Source organism: Papio anubis, chromosome 3, assembly GCF_008728515.1.
Source record: "Papio anubis isolate 15944 chromosome 3, Panubis1.0, whole genome shotgun sequence".
NCBI classification, from domain to species: Eukaryota; Metazoa; Chordata; class Mammalia; order Primates; family Cercopithecidae; genus Papio; species Papio anubis.
In genome coordinates, this window is record NC_044978.1 from 146,052,597 (window position 1) to 146,076,801 (window position 24,205).

The 24,205-nt window shown below is 41.1% G+C and overlaps 1 protein-coding gene across 10 annotated transcripts in view; it reads left to right on the forward strand.

Annotated features, from left to right (window-relative positions):
• The window catches only part of RBM47 (RNA binding motif protein 47), a 205,635-nt gene that overhangs the window by 165,357 nt on the left and 16,073 nt on the right, over positions 1-24,205 (forward strand). The gene's annotated exons all lie outside the window — the stretch shown is intronic.

Below are 24,205 nucleotides of genomic sequence, written 5' to 3' on the forward strand. Positions count from 1 at the left end.
CCTATTCCCTCCCCTTTACCTACCCCACCTCTAGCCAATATCAGGTCTCTAAAGTAGAAGACAGTGTCCCAGATCTGTTATTACTTATCAACCTCAGTCTCTCACGTCTCTCTATGGGAAAAAGATATGTGAGGCCTACATTTATTCACTGAGTATTTATTATTACGACTTATGTTCATTTCTTGCTCTGTGCATCAGGAGAAGCTGCTGGTTCATGTGGCACTTCTGTTTATTATGATTATATTTTTGAAGCACCACCATACTTTTTCTCACAGGAGCTGCACCATTGTACATTCCCACCAGCAACACACAAGGGTTCCAGTTTCTCCACATTCTCAGCAACACTCGTGGTTTTGTTTTTTGATAATTGCCATCACAGTGAGTGTGAAGCGATATATCGTGGTGGCTTTGATTTGCATTTCCCTAATGATGAATGATGTTGAGCAACTTCTTATGTCCTTATGAGGCATCTGTGTGTCTTCTTTCTTTATTTTTTCAAGGGTCTTTGCAGATATATAATGTATATCTTTGCAGATATATAATATATATCTTCTTTGGAAAAATATCTATTCAACTTTTTTGACCATTTTTAAATTAGCTTGTTTGCTTTTTGTTATTCAGTTGTAGTTCTTTATATGTTCTGAATATCAGTTCCTCATCAGACATGATTTGCACATATTTTCTCCTACACTGTGGGTTGCCTTTTCACTCTCTTGACTGTCCTTTGGTGCACAAAAGTTATTAATTTTGATGAAGTTTACTTTATCTATTTTTTTCTTTTGTTGCTGTGCTTTTGGGGTTGTCCAAAAAATCATTGGCAAATCCAATATCATGAAACTTCGCCCCTGTATTTTCTTCTAAGTTTTATAGTTTTAGCTCTTACATTTAGGTCTTTGATCTATTTGAGTTTATTTTTGAATATAATGTAAGGTAAGGGCCAGGATTTTTTTAAAGATGTACTTTTGATTCCCACCAAATCTCGGTGAAAGCCTGTGTCAGGCAGTTAAGAAAATGACACAAATATTCAAGCCAACATTTGTTCTGAATGATTTTTCTTCCTCGTATAGGCTTAGGTGGTTTCCCAACAGACAGGTGAAAGAAAGCGTTTGGGGAACTGATGGCTCATGTAACTAGGATACAGCAGTGAGGTGGCAGTTGGGCTCAGCAAGTGTTTTGTTGTAAATATGCTTGAAGAAATCCCCAAAAAGAGAACAGCAGGAGTAGATAGTGGCTTAGGCTAGAAAAAACATGCATGTTGGTGTTATGTAGGTACATATATTTGCAGCAGAGGGAAGGAGAGAGGACACTGTTGTTGGGAACTGTGGGTTATAGAAGATAAAAACATCTTTTATACAAAAACAAATTTCTTTTCATGCTGCTTCAGAGAAAATCTAAATTAGCTACAATTACGTGCTAACTATGTTTCCAAAACAGTTGTCCTAGCTCTGTTTTATTGTGGACAGAACCTAGCTGCACTTAACAAAATGTGAAGTCTGTCTGGACTTCCCTTGGAGAAGACTGAAAAGGACCAAGAATCCCCAGTCCGTGTAAGCTGCCTTGCCTAGCTTCAAATATCTGCACTGGACTGGCTGCTCTCTGACGGGCCTGGAGATGACAGTAGTGCCATGCTAATGCAACTCAGGGTCTCAGGGGTCTCCCCACATGAACAAGATTCTCTATTAGGCTCTCATCATTGGAATGCTTGACATTGGCAGTTGGCTGTCTAAATTCCAAATAAATTAATGTTAAATCCTTTTTTTTTTTTGAGATGGAGTTTCGCTCTTGTTGCCCAGGCTGGAGTGCAATGGCATGATCTCGGCTCACTGCAACCTCCACTTCCTGGGTTCAAGAGATTCTCCTGCTCCAGCCTCCCGAATAGTTGGGATAACAGGTGCCTGCCACCATGCCTGACTAACTTTTGTATTTTTTTTTTAGTAGACATGGGGTTTCTCCATGTTGGCCATGCTGGTCTCGAACTCCTGACCTCAGGTGATCCACCCATCTCGGCCTCCCAAAGTGCTGGGATTACAGGCATGAGCCGCTGCGCCCAGCCTGTTAAATCTTTTAAAACTCTGACTTCAAAATCTATGAGAAACAAACTGGAGTCCAGCCCATCCCTGTTTTGGTTTTCACAGGGACTGGTTTAGGTCCTCAGCAGCGTGGGCTGCTGTAGGTCCTCATTTTCTCTTTGCCATAAAAAGGGATTTGGGAAAGAGGAAATAACTAAGCCAATTACATTTTCTGATGCAGGATGGGATAAGATGGGCCATGCTTTCGGAAAAAAACAATTTGCAAGACTGGTATACTATATTTCCCTTCAAGCATTAAAGTCATTTCACACTTTATGAACTCGAAGAATATCCAGTATTTCCCTGTGAGCCTGGGAATAAATGATTAGGTCAAATCAGAGTGTTTTTACTGATGTATTAGTTTTTTAACTGAAATATTAACTCCAAGTGCACTCAGTGAAAGTACAGAGTACGCGAGACATGAATAGCAATTAAACGCCAACAATCGTTCCAGGAGTTTAGTAGACCTGGGAAATCATAAATTTCCTGACACCTGAATTTCTCATTTTAAATACTTTAGGTTCAGTAAAATTCTAGATATGTATTGTATTTTCTGTTCATTTCCATTCTTCATTTAAGTGCATGTTTCTTGAGTTTCTTTAATTAATATAGTTGTGCTTTCTATGTAAATTTGTAAGAATTTCCAACTGACTCTAACTGCCTAGTTTAATTATAGAGACTGGGAAAACTGGTTCTCCTTCCCTCCCTCTTCCTTCTTCTTTTAATAAGTATCTTTTTTTTTTTTTTTTTTTGAGACAGAGTCTTACTCTGTCACTCAAGCTGGAGTGCAGTGGTACGATCTTGGCTCACTGCAACCCCTGCCTCCGGGGTTCAAGAGATTCTCCTGCCTCAGCCTCCCAAGTAGCTGGGACCACTGGCACCTGCCACCATGCCTGACTAACTTTTGTATTTTTAGTAGAGATGGGGTTTTGCCATGTGGACCAGGCTGGTCTTGGACTCCTGACCTCAGGTGACCCACCCACCTCAGCCTCTCTGGAGTGCAGTGGCACAATCTCAGCTCACTGCAACCTTCACCTTTCAGGTTCAAGCAATTCTCCTGCCTCAGCCTCCCAAGTGGCTGGGATTACAGGCGTGAGCCACCACACCCGGTCTATTCCCATTTTCCAGTTGAGAGAACTGAAGCTTGGGAGAGTAAGTCACCCACCTGAAGTCACACAGTTAATAAATGGGATTGAACTCAAGCAGTTGAGCTCTGGCATGCACGAGCTTGAGCTCAAGCACTGTAATAAGCAGCCTCTCAAAATACCTTCAAATAAAAGAGTGAGTAAAAACTGCCTTCATGGGCAGGCCCCATTTATGTGCCTATTTCCTTGTGGCATAAAATCTCTACCAAATTCCTGAGACAGTATAGCAGAAGCTAAGCATATCAGCTAAGGCCAAAGAAAAAAAAAAAAAAAATGATGGAAATTTTATAGCTCCCTGGCCAGTACCTGCTTTACCAAGACGGCTCTAGGGATATTAACATTGGCATTCAATATAGTCCATTAGGGGTTGGTGTGGCTTTTCCATGTGACATTCCTGATGCCTGGGCATGTGTTAGAAATGCCAGCTCCTGGCTGGGCTTGGTGGCTCAGGCCTGTAATCCCAGCACTTTGGGAGGCCGAGGCGGGCAGATCACCTGAGGTCAGGAGTTTGAGACCAGCCTGACCAACATGGAGAAACCCCATCTCCACTAAAAATACAAAATTAACTGGGGGTGGTGGCGCATGCCTGTAATCCCCGCTACTCAGGAGGCTGAGGCAGGAGAATGGCTTGAACCCAGGAGGCGGGGGCTTCGGTGAGCCAAGATCACGCCATTACACTATTGCACACCAGCCTTAGCAACAAGAGTGAAACTCTGTCTCGAATGAAGGAGGGAGGGAGGGAGGGAGGAAGGGAGGGAGGAAGGAAGGCAGGCAGGCAGGCAGGCAGGTAGGCAGGCAGGCCAGCTCCTATACCAAAGCTGGCCTATTTGTTCTTGATGGCCTCCTTTTGGCCATGCAGAAATACCACCACATAGTACCTGGGTATGACTATTTGTACCCAATTCTATATACAGGTAAACCACAAAAAAATTTTAAAATTATTTTTATTATTCTTTTTTTTTTAGAGACAGGGTCTTGCTCTGTTGCCCAGGCTGTAGTGCAGGGGCACAATCATAGCTCAATGCAGCCTTGAACTCCTAGGCTCAAGCAATGCTCCCACCTCCCAGTAGTTGGGATTTCAAGCATGCACCCCCATGCACAGCTGTACCACAAAACTTATGTAAATAGATACATGAAAAAAATGTCCAAAGCAATTTGGTGGATGTTACATATAAAAGGAAAACTTTTTGTAGCTTTGTCCTACCATGTTTCTTACAAAAGACAGTGCACATTCGTTCATTCTTCTATCCGTTCATTCTTTTATTCAAACATTCATTCAGTGCCAGGCACTGGGGATAAAATAAGCACCGCTGCCTTTGAAATGCTTCCATTATAGCTAATAAAATAAGGTATAAACACTATTGTTTTAACTTTTCTAAGACATTTCAAACAATGCATAAAGAAGTGGAAAGAGCCTTTAATATCTAAAATCACTTCATAATAACACTTTTCTGTGTTAAAGGACCTGTCTCAGATGGTCTCATTTCTAATAGAGTTCTTTGAAAAGACTTAGAAACAAACAAAATTGATAAAAGAGCCCACAATATTCACAAATACCACAGGATGACGCAGGTTCCTACTCATATCAATGAACTCATGGTGCTTACTTTTCCAAATTTTTAAAGTAAATAAGCCATTGGGTATTAGAGTTTAACCTTAGCCATATGTTTGCAGAAGGACCTGTTTTTTAAGCTATCTTTTTTTTTGTTTTTCACTATGTACCCAAAAAAGAAAGAAAAGAAAAGGGGAAAAAAATCCCAAATATCACCAGAGTTAGAAAGGTGGAACAACATTGAAACAATGCAATGAATAAAAAGAACATGTATTTTCTGGATTAAAGTTACATTTAATGCATTTTGTCTTTAAGTTATCCCTCACCAGAAAGCTCACTTCCTTTTTTATGTTTTCTCATAAACAGCCTACTGTGGTCATATTGCCATAAATATAGTTGATTTTGAAAATATTTTTAGCTTCCAAAATACCCTACTTCAACTTAAACATTTATAGAAGAAAGTGTTTTAACTCATGACTTTTTCAATGTTGAGGGTATTTCTGGGCGAATACTATTCTACTATAATTATTGCCTTGAGATAGCTGGTCAATGAACATGACATCAACATAACCAGGATATGTTTTCTTCTGTGATAGCAGATATTGTTTCCTAGTTGCAACTGAAATGACTAATGTTAACCAAATAAAAGCAGAAGGTCACACCTAAAACTAAAGCTAATGTTTGACTATGTCAGTCTGTTTCAGAGCCTTTGTTTCAGGACAGGCAATCTGTCATTTGTTTTACAAAAAAACCTGTGTTATTTTTGTATACTACTATTTGACATACCACCAGAAGGTGCATATTGTACATGTATTCATGTACAATATAAGACAGTAATAACAGACCATACTGTTACTATATAACTACTACTGGCAAACTACTAATATCATTTGAAATTAGGAAGAAAAGACTAGCATTCACACACCATTATAATGACTGTAAGTTTATGTTTGGGAACATTCACTTTCATTTTATTTTATTTTGTTTATTTAATTTTATTTGCTTTAATAGAGGTGGGGTCTCACTATGTTGCCCAGATTGGTCTCAAACTCCTCGGCCTCCCAAAGTGCTAGGACACCACACCCAGCAAAAAGTTCACTTTCTAAATCTGTTTGGGCATAAATTTAAGAAAAAATTTTTTAACTCAATCCCCAATGTAATAGTAAAATTTAAGAAATTTAACAAATGAAAACTAAATACCCTTGGCTGGGCCCAGTGACTCATGCCTGTAATCCCAGCACTTTGGGAAGCCAAGGCCAGTGGATCACTTGAGGTTAGGAGTTCAAGACCAGCCTGGCCAGCATAGTGAAACCCTGTCTCTACTAAAAATACAAAAAAAAATTAGCTGGGTGTTGGGGTGTGCACCTGTAATCCCAGGCTGAGGCACGAAAATCACTTGAACCTGGGAGGCGGAGGTTGCAGTGAGCCAAGATTGTGTCACTACATTCCACCTTGAGTAACAGCCTTAAAATGCCTTTTTTTTTTTTTTTTTTTTTTGAGACAGAGTCTCACTCTGTCACCCAGGCTGGAGTGCAATGGCACTATCTCAGCTCACCGCAACCTCCGCCTCCTGGGTTCAAACGATTCTCCCTGCCTCAGCCTCACGAGTAGCTAGGATCATAGGTGCTGGGCCACCATGCCTGGCTAATTGTTGTATTTTTTAATAGAGACGGGAGTTCACCATGTTGGCCAGGCTGGTCTTGAACTCCTGATCTCAGGTGATCCGCCCCACTCGGCCTCCAAAAGTGCTGAGATTACAGGCGTGAGCTACCATGCCCGGCCCCCACAAATTTTAAAATTTTCAAAAAATTCTGTCTTTTATATTTGGACTCTCTGGGTTTGGTTTGGTTGTATATATAAAACAACTCTACTGCCAAAAATAAGTCAAACTATAAAGTATCACCTCAAAGATAAGGCATCTTTATAAAATTACAATCACAAATTTGCCTTATCTAATTGTGATTTTGAAGGAAGCACAGGATCACCCTCCTTCTCAGTTTCTCCATCAAGAAAATGAGGCTGGCCGGGCGCGGTGGCTCAAGCCTGTAATCCCAGCACTTTGGGAGGCCGAGACGGGTGGATCACGAGGTCAGGAGATCGAGACCATCCTGGCTAACACGGTGAAACCCCGTCTCTACTAAAAAATACAAAAAACTAGCCGGGCGAAGTGGCGGGCGCCTGTGGTCCCAGCTACTCGGGAGGCTGAGGCAGGAGAATGGCGTGAACCCGGGAGGCGGAGCTTGCAGTGAGCTGAGATCCGGCCATCGCACTCCAGCCTGGGCGATAGAGCCAGACTCAGTCTCAAAAAAAAAAAAAAAAAAAAAAAAAAAAAGAAAATGAGGCTGGCCGGGCGTGTTGGCACACGCCTTTAATTTCCAGCACTTTGGGAGGCCGAGGCAGGAGGATTGCTTGAGCCCAGGAGTTTGAGAACAGCTTGGGCAATGTGGTGAGACCTCATCTCTACAAAAAAATAAAAAATTAGCCAGGCGTGGTGGTGAGGACCTGTAGTCCCAGCAACTAGAGAGGCTGAGGTGGGAGGATCCCTTGAGCCTGAGAGGTCAAGGTAGGAGGACTGCTTGAGCCTGAGAAGTTGAGGCTGCAGTGAGCTGTGACCATGCCACTGCACCCCAGCCTGGGTGACAGAGCCCTTGTCTCAAAACAAAAAAAAAAGAAAAGAAAAAAAAGAAAATGGGACTAATACTTTTGTATAGTATTGTTGGTAGATATAGATATATAAGAATAGTATGTACAGGAAATGTATATCTATAAATTCTCAGTAACTTGAATCATATTCTTAACACAGGAAATTTCTTATCTTAAAAAACACTATTATGAATTTTTTGCAATTAAAGATGACTTTTATAATTAAAAAGTAATCATGTATCAAACTACCAGTTCATATATTCAACTTCTGGCACAAAGTTTTTCTAAGAATATTATGCCCAGGGATCTCTCTTAAACCTGCTTCAGTAATGGTAATATTTTAATTTTAACATGGCATAGGACACCATAATTAGTTAACAGACAATATTTAGGGCCTACTACATTCAGTGGGTAGGCACAAAGCTCCCATGCAGGAATACTAAGTAGTGATAAAAAGAACATAATACTTACATAATTGGACAAATACAAAAGAGAACATAGTAGTAAGCCATTATAACTACATATTTCACATGTACAGTGTCTTAAAACACTTTCTCAAGTAAATGTAGAAGGTAATATCTGTGTAAATGCCCTTTCAGTTTGTCCATAAACATTTGGGAGCGAATCCCCTCAGGTTCTTTACATTTTAATTTTAAAAAGTATCTTGCCAGGCAGATAATTTGCGAAACACTGTGACTATACAGTTGTCTACAAAAAGAAGATCCTTGAAAAACATGTACTCTTGACCGGCTGAAATAATAACAAAGGGCCTTGAGCATTTACTGTAGCCAGGTATTTTTTCTTTTTTGTTTGTCTGTTACGAGGCAGGGTTACCCTCTGTTGCTCAGACTGGGGTGCAGTGATGCAATCACAGCTCATTGCAGCCTGGACCTCCTAGGCTCAAGTGATCCTCCCACCTCAGCCTCCTGAGTAGCTGGAACCACCACACCTGGCTAATTTTTGTATTTTTTGTAGAGACAGGGTCTCACTATGTTGCCCAGACTGGTCTGGAACTCCTGAGCTCAAGCGAGCTTCCCACCTCAGCCTCCCAAAGTGTGGGATTATAGGCTTGAGCCACCACACCCAACCAGCCAGGTGCTTTTAATCCTCCCAACATTGTTAATGATAATATGATCACCATTTTATAGATGGTGAAGCTGAGGCTGAAGGAGAGAAAGCGACTTGTGTGATGGCATTTGTTTTTCAAGTGGTACAGTCAAGATAGGAAGCGAGGCAGTCTGGCTCCAGAGCCTGGGCGTGGAACTGCCTCATCACAGTCCCATGGTCTCACTTATACGTTGCGATTATGTGAATTCTAGTCCTTCAACATTTCTATTTAAGAATTTAATTCCATAGGTTTTTAAGTCTAAAAACATTGTTTGAACATGTTAACTCCTTTTCAAAGAGCCAGAAATAGGCTATGGGACAGTTTGCAGAACTCTTTAAAAGCTTAGAAGCTTTGGTGGGGAGGGTGAAGAGGGGAAGCAATGGGGATGGTAGAAAGTAATGATTTCCCAACAACTTTACCATGTGTCTGTACTGGAAATTCCTTCCACTCTATCAGCCAATGTCCATTTCTCACCTATCGTGGTCTTACCCTGTTAACACTGGCTATTGCTAAACCTGCTATGAGTAAGTAAGTAGCAAAGAATGAGTATCATGGTAGAAAGAGCTTTGACTTTGTCATCAGATTGACCTACATTTCAATTCTGTAAGCTCGGTCAAGTTGACACCCTCAATCTCCTGATCTTTAAAATGGGGCAGTATGGCCAGGAGCACTTTGGGAGGCTGAGGTGGGCAGATCACCTGAGGTCAGGAGGTCAAGACCAGCCTGGCCAACATGGCAAAAGCCTGTCTGTACTAAAGACACAAAAAAATTACCTGGGCATGGTGGCACTCATCTATAGTCCCAGGTACTTGAGAGGCTGAGACAGGATTCACTTGAACCCAGGAGGCAGAGATTGCAGTGAGCTGACTCTGTCGTCCAGTGTGCACTCCAGTCTGGGCGACAGAGTGAGACTCTGTCTCAAAAAATAAATAAATGAATAAAAATAAGTAAATAATAAAAAAATAAAAAGGGGGCAGTAATCGCTAACACTGATCACACCGTTACTTAGCTTCATTCTAAGCCCTTGGCTACCTAATTTATTCCTCACAGTGATGCTTTGAGATAGTGATAATTATCACTATTCTCATTTTGCAGGTGAGGATAATGATGAATCAGGATTTTAAATAGTTAGTTTACCAATGTGTCACCCAGCTACACAGCTGAAGAACTGGGGCTCGAACCCAGGAAATCTGACTTTACAGCAGAGGTCGGCAAATGTTTGCAGTAAAGGTCCAGACAGTAAACAGTTTAGGTTTCATAGGCTCTATCGCCTCTGCTGCTACTTAACTCAACTCTGCCATTGTCCCCATAAATGCAGCCATAGACTATATGTAAACAAATGGCCGTGGTTATGTGCCAATAAAACTTTATGAAAACAGCCAGGGGGTCAAATGTGCAGGTCTCCAGCAGGCGTCTACCCCGTACTCTAGAGCCCACATTTAAAATTTCCACCCATAGAAATGTCATGAGAAATCAAATTACACATACGCGTTCAAAAAAAATAGTTCATTATCATTAACTTGGGAGTTTTAAAACCATACATTAAGGAAACTCTTGGAGAGATTCTTTTTAAAAAAAAAAATTGACCTCTGAGAGCACAGAACAAGAGAGATTATTTCTAATTCATCTCCTTCCCTGTGGGGAGGATTGCATTTAAGCTGGCTATTCTCTTTTAGCGCTGCTCTGTTCTTAGCACATAAGTGAAATACACTCTCCAGCCACTTTTCCAGAAATACTAGACAGGGGGTGGGACAGTATCCTCCTCTGAAATCCTCTCTTGGTGCTAACTGGTGGCAGTCAGCAGAAGGTCTCACTCATAAAGATGTTCAATAAAATGGAGTTCATCTTCATCACCTTAATCAATTCTTTAACATCATTGTGTATTACATTGGCAGTAATATGGCATATGAAAACATAATTAGTTCTAAGTATAAGAGGATAAGTAGAACTTCTACTGCTTCATAATTTCCATCGGTCTCTAAATATAATTAAACAAGAAATGTGCAGATTTTCAATCCTCAGCTACCTGTGATAGCTGGCTCATTCCCTGAAGTCTGTTTTGGCCCACCGTCCATCCTTGCTTGTGCACTTTACTAAGCCACTGTCTTCATTTTGACACTCAATCAATGTTTGTTGAAGGAAGGTTTGTGACCACCTAGGGCTGAACAATCTTACATGATTTTTTATGTTCCCTCCCACCCCACTGCCATTGTTTCTAGCATGATGCCTTGTACAAAAATAAGTAATCTTTAAATATTTATCGCTATTGATAATGCTATTAAGAAGGAAATCGGCTGGGTGCGATGGCTCAAGCCTGTAATCCCAGCACTTTGGGAGGCCGAGGCGGGCAGATCACGAGGTTAGGAGCTCAAGACCAGTCTGGCCAACATGGTGAAATCCTGTCTCTAAAAATACAAAAATTAGCTGGGCACACTGGTGCGCTCCTGTAGTCCCAGCTACTCAGGAAGCTGAGGCAGGAGAATCCCTTGAACCTGCGAAGCAGAGTTTGCAGTGAGCCGAGATTGAGCCACTGCACTCCAGTCTGGGCGACAGAGTGAGATTCCGTCTCAAAAAAATAAAATAAAGAAAGAAAGAAAGAAGGAAATCACAGTCCATTTAATTATTTGACAAATATTTGTTGTCTTTTAAGTGCCAAGCTTTGAGGAGTTTATGATAACCAAGAAGAGACATAAATTCTGCTCTCTCAGAGTTTATGTTCTAGTTGTAGAAAAAAGGCTAAAAGAAAAAAAAAAACTGCAGTCGTGGTATGTATTATGAAAAGGCAGATGTTTATAATAGATAGTGGATTTGACCTGGCAGACACTAGACTAAGGTTGACAAGATACAGAACTTCAGGTTTATCTCGTGCTTTTAATTCCTGAGTTTTTGGTCTCTTGTCCCCTTATAAACACTACTGAGGCCTCCTGCTTGCTTAGCAGAATAGTTCATAAACAAATTTATAAAATCGTTTCTATTCCTCAGAATGAAACGCCTGGTGCAAGAGCTACTCATTCTTTCACTGAGGACTCAGCCGGAACTTCCTAGTCATGGCTAAAGCTTTGTGGCTGTCCACTGTCTACCATAGAAAGCGAGAGACTTAGACCCTTCACAGTCTGGTTTTATTTTCTTTTTGAGCCTCATCTTATGCCCCATATCCACCTCCTACATTTCAGCTATTCGAGACTATTCCAGCATTTTTGCAAATGCCCACCTTTGCTCATAATGTTCCCTCTGCTCTGTCTCTTCCCCTTTCTTCTTTTTTTTGATGGAGTCTCGCTCTGTTGCCCAGACTGGAGTGCAGTGGCATGATCTCAGCTCACTGCAGGCTCTACCTCCCGGGTTCAAGCAATTCTCCTGCCTCAGCTTCCCAAGTAGCTGAGATTACAGGCACATGCCACCACACCTGGTTAATTTTTGTATTTTTAGTAGAGACAGGTTTTGCCATGTTGCCCAGGCTGGTCTCGAACTCCTGACCTCAGGCAATCTGCCTGCTTTGGCCTCCCAAAGTGCTGGGATTACAGGCATGAGCTACTGTTCCTGACCTCCCCTTCCTTCTTCATCTACCCTTGCTAAACTGTGAACTCCAAGAACACGCAGTGGCCACCACTATATCTCCAAGCATCTAGTACAGCCTCACATGCAGCCAGTGCTCAATTAGTGTCTGAATGAGCAAGTGAATGAATCAATTCACATGCAAATATTGTTTAATCATTTATTCTACCACATCATTGCCTTTTGCCTATAGACCTGTACAGATGTTGACTTTAGTACCAGTGAATTGACTGTATCCCAGAAGCCCATTTTCAGTGATTGTTCATAGCGTGTCTTTAAAAAAAAAAAAGTGTAAATTTTAAGTGAGGGTTATTGCATTGTTGAAGAAACCAGTAACGACATTTGAAAATAGCCCAAGTCTTAAAAACCAGATTGTCAGCAGTTCTCATGTGTCCATGTAGCAGTGGGGTCTGAATTTAAATGAGACAGTTGGATACTTTAGACTGATTTCAGCAGTGATGTTTGTATGACCCAGGCCTGTCAGTTTGCTGTGATGACAAGTCAATTAGACAACAGAACCAGTCTTACAAGCCTTTATGGTAGTTGTTGTTTTGTTTGAAAATTAAATTGATAGTGTTTCAACCAAATTAAGTAAGTATTATGGTATCACAGAGACACTTACCTCAAACCCTTGAAAAATGTTGCACATTTCTCAGTCTTGATAGCCTTGACTTTTTTTTTTTTTTTTTTTTAGTAGCAACTGGGTCTTGCCATGTTGCCCAGGCTGCTCTCGAACTCCTGGGCTCTAGCGATCCTCCCGCCTCAACCTCACAAAATGCTGGGATTACAGGTGTGAGCCACTGTGCCCGGCCAGCCTTGACTATTCATAAGAGCCAGATCAAGACACCAGGCCCATGTTGAGGGAGGGCTGTAGAAAATAACAACTTATTCTCTATTTTAAAAGTACCTACCAGGCCGGGCGCGGTGGCTCAAGCCTGTAATCCCAGCACTTTGGGAGGCCGAGACGGGTGGATCACAAGGTCAGGAGATCGAGACCATCCTGGCTAACACGGTGAAACCCCGTCTCTACTAAAAAATACAAAAAACTAGCCGGGCGAGGTTGCGGGCGCCTGTAGTCCCAGCTACTCGGGAGGCTGAGGCAGGAGAATGGCGTGAACCCGGGAGGCAGAGCTTGCAGTGAGCTGAGATCGCGCCACTGCACTCCAGCCTGGGCAACCGAGCGAGACTCCGTCTCAAAAAATAAATAAATAAATAAATAAATAAAATAAAAAGTACCTACCATGTGTGCCAGTATATAATCATATTACACAACTCCAAGATAGACTCCACCCATAATTCTCAACAGAAAGCAATTTTGTTTGTACCCCCTGCCCCCAAATTTGCAATGTCTGGAGACATTTCTGGTTGTCACAACATTGTGGAGGTGGGGGCGCTTTTGCGTCTAGTGGGTGGAGGACAGGGATGTTATGAAACATCCTAAAATGCACAAGACAGCCCCCCATAACATAGAATTATCACAAATATCAATAGGGCTGAGGTTTGAAAACCTTGGGTTAGAGAACACCTGTATTCCCTGTGCAGCTCAAATTCTGGGATTTTATGAAACTAGATAATATATGTGAAATAAATTTTTTTCGGGGAGGGGAAGACAGAGTCACCCAGGCTCGAGTGCAGTGGTGCGATCTTGGCTCACTGCAACCTCTGCCTCCCAGGTTCAAGCAATTCTCCTGCCTCAGCCTCCCAAGTAACTGGGACTACAGGTGCATACCACCACGCCTGGCTAAGTTTTGTACTTTTTTTTTTTTTTTCAGTAGAGACAGAGTTTCACCGTGTTGGCCAGGCTGGTCTTGAACTCCTGAACTCAGGTGATCTGCCCGCGTCAGCCTCCCAAAGTGCTGGAATTATAGGCGTGAGCCAGCTTGCCCAGCCTGAAAGAATTTTATAAATTGCAAAACACTATATGAATTCAAGCTAGTGTTAAATGATAGAAGCCACTGTGGCTTCTCCTTCCTTTTCCTTTCTGGTATCTGTCAGTCGACCTTTCTGCTCCTTGCCAGATCCCTCAAAGGCTTAGGTCAAAGGAGCCAAGGTAAGGAGTGAAACTAGAAGTCCCTCCTACTGTTTGTTCATGCATTGGAAAAACGTTGGCCCAAGAGGCATATGTGTGCTGAATTTGTGGGTTTCATTTTTGTTTGTTTCAGCATTACCCCATCAACCTTTTGAGACAAAGTATAAGTAATGCTTATTTAAAGGGAACAAGGCCAGGTGCAGTGGCTCACACCTGTAATCCCAGCACTTTAGGAGGCCAAGGCAGGTGGATCATTTGAGGCCAGGAGTTCAAGACCAGGCTGGTCAACATGGTGAAACCTTGTCTCTACTAAAAAAAGCACTAAACTTAGCTGGGCATGGTGGTGCATGCCTGTAGTCCTAACTACTCTGGAGGCTGAGGCAGGAGAATCACTCAAACCCAGGAGGTGGAGGCTGCAGTGAGCTGAGATCGCGCCACTGCACTCCAGCCTGGGCGACAGAAAGAGATTCCGTCTAAATAAATAAATAAATAAAGGGAACAAGATAATAGATTCCTAACTGGTATTTGTGTGTTGCTAAACCCCTGCAGAAAATCTCCCCACTCCACCCCTTTCAGGAGGGTGGCTTCAGCCCTCTTGTAGTACACAGCAGGCCTCCCTGAGAACCCACAGCAAAAGGCTGCATTCTCAGGTGTGTGTTGATAGAAACGCCTGGGAAAACTGAGCCTCTTGGCTTTGCATCTGTTTATCATACACAAGCATTCATTGAATGATGTGCTTTGAAATAACAAAATCTGTACAATCATCAACACAATTAAGACCCATTATGAATGAACTCTTTCTCAGATGAGCGAGGGGTGGGCAGAAGGCATGGCCCAGAATGTCATTATTCCGTTGTATCTTCAACCTCTCAGGATCTTACCTAAAGAAAGGAGAGTCAAGGAGAGATGTTTATGTGCCCCAAGGGCCATGCTTTTCAATAGCAAGAGGTCCCTGCCTGTTAATAGAAAAAAAAGAGCTTGTGTTTCGAAGTCTTCGGCTTATTGTTTGGCCTCCCAGGTAAATTCCGTGTTCTGCCTCCATTTTGAGTGGAACTCCTTTTCCACTTTCAAACTCTGAGGTAATAGAAACATCCTGGTGCCAGGGACCTGCCCAAGAGTGGGTGTGTCCTCTCCAATGTTTATTCTACTGGGTGGTGGTAACTTGGACCAAGGCAGTAAGATAAATGCTCAGGGTAAGGCCAAATCTTGGAAACTTTCCGCAGAAACTGTTTTTCTCTCTGATTTCCTACCCCATCCCCTCCCTCACCCTGAGTTTGGGGCAACATCTTCCTTTACCAAATAATCAAATAATTTTTCTGTAAACCATGATAATCAAATAATTTTTCTGTAAACCATGAGGTTATTCTGAACTTTTGTGACAGACACCTCTCTAAAACACAAGCTATGACTTTCAAGTGACATTCTTTAAAGTAATAATAATTGCCAACCTTTTTAAACAAATTGTGTGCCACACATTGCCAATTGTCACTTAGTCCTGGTGCTATTACTAGAACCATCTTAGAGATGTGGAAATGGAACTAAGGTGATTTGCCTAAGGAGACACAGCTAGTAGGTGGCGCAATCATGACTTGAACTTAGATCTCTGACTCCAAAGCCTTTGCTCTTACGTGCATTGTGTGTGTTAGGTCATGCTTAAGAAGTGATTATTAGGACAAAATTTTATGGTATGAATAAGGAACATCAAAATAGAAATCTAACCACAGAGATAGAATTACCTCTTGGATCAACACGTTTTAAAACCCTCCACTGAATTAAATTCCAGGTAGTGATTGGAAGACGCTGTACCCCACTGTATATAGCTTCAAATTGCAATTTGTCAGCTGGTCAGCAAATAAAGGTCTCCCAAGAATTCCAAATTGCATACTCATCTCAAACACACACACAGACACACACACACACTCACACTCCAAGAGCTGTGAACCAAAGTTAACTGGTAGTCTTATTTATTTTGACATGGAGTCTCACTCTGTCGCCCAGGCTGAAGTGTAGTGGCGCAACCTCGACTCACTGTAACCTCTGCCTCCTGGGTTCAAGCAATTCTCTACCTCAGCTTCCTGAGTAGCTGAGATTACAGGCACCCACCACCATGCCCGGCTAATTGTTTTGTATTTTTAGTAGAGATGGGGTTTTACCATCTTGGCCAGGTTGGTCTTGAACTCCTGACCTTGTGATCCACCCGCCTCAGGCTTCCAAAGTGCTGGGATTACAGGCCTGAGCCACCGCTCCCGACCAGTAATCTTATTAATTCTAGGGTAAACTCATGCGTGTTTTTGATCCTAGGTAAAGACTGGTATGTAAACATTGAAAATATTTCCCAGTAGTACACTGGTATCCTTTGCCCTCCAAAATGTCCCAGTTCAAAGTTAAAATCCTAATGAAAGGTACTCTGAACCAATGCTAAAAAGAGAATTCAAATCCTTGATGATGTCTGCTTTACCTGTTTGCCTTGAAATTTTATTTCAGTCCAACAAGTTCAAACTCTCCCTAAAACATAACGAAAATCCCTAGTTCAGAATAATAATAGCATGGTTTGAAAGTATATTTTTTCTGCTTGTTTTATATACGAAACTATGAGTAAATGATTTATTTCAAATATATTGCCATGTTTATTTAATGCTAGCAGCCTTCAGTGAAGACTCATGCTTTTTTTAGTGTTGGGAAGAATAGCTGTGTGCTGGGAGGGTCCTACCTCAGGGGATTTGGCATTTACATAGATGGTTGGACCTTTTGCATCCAATGTGGCAAGTCTCTTCATGTTCTTTCTGGGAGAGCTTCTGTAAAGTGCTTTCGCCAAGGATTAGGTGAGAAACAGGCTTACACATGGATGCATAAGCCACATCACCAGTGGAGAATCACACTCCAGACAGCTTACCTGCTATGAAAGGAATCTGGGAGACTCTGATACACCAGTCTCCACCAGAACTCACACGCTAGGCTTCTCTACGGACTGGTTTAAAGTTGGCTGGGATAACCTCTTGCCTGTTTTCCTGTAAACACAGAATCCTACATAGGGGCAAGATTCTTACCTCCAGTTTTTTGTTTTTGTTTTTTTTTTTTTTTAAGTTTGATTGTCTTTTTTCATTTTTTTTTTTTTTTTTTTTTTTTTTGAGACAGGGTCTCGCTCGTCACCTAGGCTGGAGTACAGTGGCGTAATCATAGCTCACTGCAGCCTTGACCTCCCAGGCTGAAGTGATCCTCCCACCTCAGCCTCCCGAATAGCTGGGACCACAAGTGTTATGCCACCACACCCAGCTAATTTTTTAAATTTTTGTAGAGATGGGGGTCTCACTATGTTGCAGAGGCTAGTCTCAAGCTCCTGAGCTCAAGCAGTTCTCCTGCCTCAGCGTCCCAAAGTGTTAGGATTAAAGGTATGAGTCACCACGCCCAGCCTTAAGTTCAATTTTCTTGGGCTAACATTCCTCGATCACTTCATGCTAGGTTCTGCACTAAGAACTTTACACCAGTCATTTTATTTAATCCTCATTACAGCCCTATGATGAAAATCAGACTCCCAGGGTTCACATACCAGCTCTGATGCTCATTAACTGAGAATCTACTTAGCCTCTGCGTGCTTCAGCTTCCCTATCTGTAGAGTGGAGACCCTAGTAATATCCCATATAGACATTGTGAGGATTGGAATGAGTTAATATGCACAACAAGCGTAGCACTCTGCCTGTCACATAATAGGCATTCAGTAAACACTAGTTAATACAGTCATCATTTTAGAGAGGAGAATATAGATTTAATGCTGTTAAATGACTTTTCTCAGGGTTCACAGCTAGAAGTAGAGGAACTAAGATTTGGACTTCAGATTCTCTGACTCTAGAGACTTGCATTTATTCAACATGCTATGAAACCTAAACCAGAATGCCCAGTCCTTTTAAAACTGTCACATGGCGAATGGATGAAATTGGGGGACTCCGTGTTACTTATCTAGATATTTTGATTTGCTCACAGATAAGTTTCTACTTCTGACGTATACTTATTATTCATTCTGTCCACACTTCTGCCCCAAGCAAGAATCTCAACATTCAGGATACAGTATTTCACACTAGTCCCCAGACACCCCTGATATATTTAAAAGCAAAGTTCTGATGGTATGTGGCCTTTAACTTGGGAAACTATGCCCTTATCAGAAACTAATGTTAACAATGTTGAGGTGTATGACCCTTTTGAAGCAGGCTCTGGTCAGTAACCATGAGGACAAATACCTTAATTCTCAACTATTTGGCATTCGAAGCGTAATTCAGTTAACTGAGTTCAGTTAACTCAGAAGTCAGCTCCACAAGGACGAGGTCCACTATAGCTAGCACAGTATCTGGCACATAGCAGGTGGTCAGTAACTATTTGCTGAGTGACTGAATGAATGAATGAAAACAAACCCTCTTGTATCTCTTTTGGAATTTTAAGAAATTATCATTAATATGTAAGTGTCAGGAGCTGAGCCAACAACCTTCATCAGACATTTTCTTCTTCCATGTCTCATAAATTTGGCCATTGGAGTTAAATGGAAAACAGCTTGGAAGCGGGGAAAATGTCAGCTAAACAACACTGTCTTTAAAAAATGTTAGAATTTAAGGCCTGGCACAGTGGCTCACGCCTATAATCCCAGCACTTCAGGAGGCAGGAAAATCACTTGAGGTCAAGAGTTTGAGACCAACCTGGCAAACATGGGGAAACCCCGTCTCTACTAAAAATACAAAAAGTAGCCGGGCGTGGTGGTGCACACCTGTAATACCAGCTACTCAGGAGGCTGAGGCAGATGAATCACTTGAATCCTGGAGGTGGAGATTGCAGTGAGCTGAGATCGCGCCACAGCACTCCAGCTTGGGCGACAGAGCGAGACTCCATCTAAAAAAAAGAAAAAAGTTAGAATTTAAAAATTGGTCCTGAAATTAAGTTATCATTCAGCATAGGAAAACTATTATATGTAGCAAGCAGAATCTATGTGACTTAGCCTCAAGGATGTGCTCTTCCACATCTCCTAGCCCAGGGGTCAACGAAGGTGGAGAGTAAATACCTTAGGCTTTATGGGCCACACTCTCTGGGTCTCAACTATTTCACTTTGCCATTGTTATATAAAAGCAGCCATACATTATCTTTTCTTTTTTTTTTTTTCCCAAAGGATAGGGCTGTGTTCCAATACAATTTTGCTTATAAAAACAAACAGCAGACCATATTTGGCCCACAACCATAGCTTGCCAATGCTGATCTAAAGCACATATAAATATAGTAAGTTAAGCATTTTTGAGAGATGGGTCATATTAACTGTATAGTTGTCTTTTTCAAAGTAGCTTGAAAATCTTTTCCTTTTTGTTATTGTTTGTAATTGTTATTTGTTTTGTTATTGTTGTTATTGTTGTTTTTGAGACAGGATCTCACTCTGTTGCCTAGGCTAGAGTGCAGTGGCGCAGTCACGGCTCACTGCAGCCTCAGCTTCCTGAGCTCAGGTGATCCTCCCACCTTAGCCTCCCCAATAGCTGGGACTACAGGCACACACCAGCATGCCCGGCTAATTTTTGTACTTTTTGTAGAGATAGGGTTCTGCCATGTTGCCCAGGCTGGTCTCGTGCTCCTAAGCTTAAGCAATCTGCCTGCCTCGGCCACCCAAAGTGCTTGAATTACAGGCGTGAGCCACTGCACCCAGCCTCATTTATCCTTTAATATATCTAAGCGTTTGGCATCTGAATTCATTGAGTAGAGCAGCACACCATATAATGTATTTAATATGGTATATTAAACATGATAATAAGGAGAATAAAACTTGTAGGCCATAAGATTTTCTTGAATGTGTTAACCTGAGTCAGGGTATCTTTTTTTTTTTTTTTTGAGACGGAGTTTCACTCTTGTTGCCCAGGCTGGAGTGCAATGGTGCCATCTCTGCTCACCACAACCTCTGCCTCCCAGGTTCAAGGGATTCTCCTGCCTCAGCCTCCCGAGTAGCTGAGATTACAGGCATGTGCCACCACGCCCAGCTAATTTTATATTTTTATTAGAGATGGAGTTTCTCCATGTTGGTAAGCCTGGTCTCAAACTCCTGACCTCAGGTGATCTGCCTGCCTCAGCCTCCCAAAGTGCTGGGATTATAGGCGTAAGGCACCGCGCCCAGCCCCGTGTACCATTTTTTAATGGCCTCTAATGAAATCCTGATTTTATCGACTCTAATTTTTGTCTTTTTTGCATCTCTGAACCTTCTCGCTTTTTTTAAGGATTTTGTTTTTACTGTGGTATATTATACATAACATTTTACCATTTTTAAGTGTATGGTTCAGTGGCATGAAGTATATTCACACTATTGTGCTGCTATCACCACCATCCATCTCCAGACCTTTATTATCCCTAATTAAAACACCCACACCCATGAAGCACTAATTCCCCACTCCTCCCTTTCTCCAGTCCATGGTAACCACTAGTCTACTTTCTGTCTATGAATTTGACTACTCTAGGTGCCTTATATAAGTGGAGTCATCTAATATTTATCCTTTTGTGTCTGGCTTATTTCACCATTAGCATAATGTCTTCAGGGTTCTTCCATATTGTAGCACATATCAGAATTTTATTCAAGGCTGAATAAGCCAAGCACAGTGGCTCACACCTGTAATCCCGGCACTTTGGGAGGCCGAGGTGGGTGGAGCACCTGAGGTCAGGAGTTCAAGACCAGCCTGGCCAACATGGTGAAACCCCATCTGTACTAAAAATACAAAAATTAGCCGGGCATGGTGGTGTGCACCTGTAGTCCCAGTTACTTGGGAGGCTGAGGTGGAAGAATTGTTTGAACCTGAGAGGTGGAGGCTGCAGTGAGTGGAGACTGCACCACTGCATGGCAGCCTGGTGACAGAGTGAGACTCTGTCTAAAAAAAAAGAAAAAGAAAAAAGGCTTAATAATACTGCATTGTACACGTATACCACATTCTGTTTATCATAATCCATTGATCAACATTTGGGTTGCTTCCATCTTTTGGCAACTATAAATACTGTTGCTATTATACGAGTATCAATTTGAGTGTTTTGGGTATATACCTAGAAGTGGCATTGTTGGATCAAATGGTAATTCTATGTTTAATTTTTTGAGGGACCATCATCCTGGTTTTTTACAGCAGGTATACCATTTTATATTCCTACCAGCATTGCATGAGGGTTTCAGTTTCTCCACGTCCTTGCCAATGCTTATTTCCTAGTTTTTGTTGTTTTTATAATAACTATCCTAATGAGTGTGAAGTAGTATGTCACTGTGGTTCTTACTTGTTTGTATGCAATACTAGTAGTTGGTGTAATAGACATAGCAAATTTGGATATTACATTAATCAATGTCTGGCTCTAATTAGAAATATATGCATGTATGTATGCATTGATTCTTTTCCTCCAAAATTACAACATGGTTTATAAGAACATGTGAACAATAAGATAAATAATACAAACAGCTCAATTCATGTCACTGGGAAAACTGAAAAAATAGAAGAAAACTAAAAAATGAAACTATAACCCAAATTAGATGAACAACAAAGTGTGTTGTAATGTCCCCTACAGTTACTAAAATTGGAGTGAAAAGAAATCAATCGTGAACTTCCTGGTGGCCAAAGTAAAAATAAAAACAGGGTCGCTAACATGGTTTGTTTACTACAGAAGATGAAAGCACAGGAAAAAAAAGGCTTTTCTTGGCTCATTGATGTAAGAAATAAGCTATCGCTATTTTAAAATATGTAGAGATAATTGTGTTACTGACACCAGCAGATTTCAGACTGAAAGCAAACAGGATTTTTTTTTGTATTATTGGGGTTGGGATTGGCAATGACTCCATAGCCTGACTACTGGAAGACTGTTTTTGTGGGTAGAATAGTAGTTTCAAAGTGCAGTTGGGGTGACAGGAAGGCAACTCCACCTATCTCAGCAGAGAGATAAGTTCTATTCCCTTGGACTTTAGTCAGTTAATGTTGTATACAGTACAACAGGTAAGAGCTTGAATTGTGTCCTATGTATTTATATACATAGCTGGCATTTCCTGCCCAGGTCACAGATTGTAACTACATGGGTGTTTATACAAATAGTCTTCTTAAAAATATATCCTTATCTTCCATTTGGAAGAAGGGAAAGGTCTTCATGTTCGAATTTAATGTTGAAATTTCTTGGTTGGGTGCAGTGACTCATGCCTGTAATCCTAGCACTTTGGGAGGCCAGGCAGGAGGATTGCTTGAACCCAGGAGTTTGAGACTAGCTGGGGTAACATAGTGAGACTCCATCTCTATTTTAATTGGGATCTTTTTTCTTTTTTTCTTTTCTTTTTTTCTTTTTGGTTCCTTTTTTTGTGGAAAACAAGGTCTTTCTATATTTCCCAGGCAGGTTTCGAACTCCTGGGCTCAAGTAATCCTCCCACCTCTGCCTCCCTAAGAGCTGGAATTACAGGCACAAGCCACTGCGCCTGGCCCTCCATCTCTATTTTTAAAAAAAGAAAAAAAAACTTTTTCAACTTGAAACTACAGAAACTAATGTATCGTTTTCCAAGTATACTACAAAAAAATTTCATGATAACTGGAGATGTGAAACCAGCTTCCAAGCACTTGAAGAGGAAAAAAATAGTAAGAATAGAAGCCACATGTAACAGATATTTTTAAAGAACTGAAAATGTTTATCTTAAGAATTACTCTAAAATTGAAAGAATTGGTCTAAGATTTTACTGAAAAGTTTGGATGAAAAATAATAACTGATATTTCTTGAGCATTTATAATGTTCTAGGCACCATTCAAAATGCTGTGTATGTATTAACTCACTCCTCTAAACTTAATGAGGTCAACACTATTATTATCATTCCTATTTTATAGGTAGGGAAACTGAGGTGAGGCATGGAGCAGCTAACACTAGCAAGTATTGGAGCTGAGATTCATACACAAACATATGCAGTCTGGCTCCAGAAGCCACATACTTACCTGCTAAACCATACTGCCACTTGATACTAGAGCAAATTAACCACAGAAGGACTATTTTGGCCATCTGGCAAATAAATAGCTTAGATTTATTTTGTTTCATTATAGTTTTGTTTTTTCCTTCAATGATCAAATTCATTTTTATTATCCTTGAAATTTCCCTTAATATTCTTGTATACATCTCCTAGTCCTAAAGTTTAAAAAAATGAATGATACTCCGGGTTCTAATTAATTGATGAAACCTTATACAGCCATTAAAGATGATGTTTTTACAAAGATTTTTAAGAATATGGAGGAATGCTTATAACATAAAGTAGCACCATGTAAATTAGGAAGAAGCCAGGCTTCCCCCTCCCACCTCCTCAAGAAAACATCTGGAAAACAGATGGGAAAGTTTCATTGTGCTATTATTGGGTTGGAAAATTAGGACTAATTTCTTATGTACTTTTCTTAACTTTCTATAAAATTCAACTGAATGCTTTTATAGTCCCAAAAATGAAATATATTTCATTTTTTAAAGGCAAATTGAAGCCTTTCATTACAAAAGTATAGTCTGCAGCTCTTCATGATAATCTTACTGCATAATTTAGAATCATTTCCACAGAGCCCTCGGCCATATAAGCGAAGGTGGCACAGTTCAGACCTGCACTGTGATAGGTGGGTGTTTAATTAAATTTAAAATCCAGCTCCTCAGTCACACTAGCTCCATTCCAAGTGCTCAGTAGCCACATGTGGCAAGTGACAGCTTTTCTAGCATCATAGAAAATTCCATTGCCCAGTATGGGTTTGGAAGAAAAAACAGGGAATCTGGAGCCAGAAAACTTGGAATCAAGTCTACCCTACTAGCTGACACTTACTGTGTGAAATGGGGCAATTTACTCAACGTCTCTCAGCCTATTTCCCCATGACCAAATTGGGACTGAAGATAATATCACATACCATATACAGAGGTTAAGAAGATTAAGAGAATGCAGGTGACAGTTCTTCGAAAACAATAGTGTGGTTTACCAGGTAGATGCTGCTTCCCAGGCCTCCAGCTTGAAGTCAGTCTAGCTTTCGAGGACTGATTCCAAATCTTTGAATGCTTCACACCAAGAATTTTACCTGAATGCGACCATCAAAATCAGATTAGCTCTTATTACAGTTCCTAGACCAAGTCTGTGGCAAT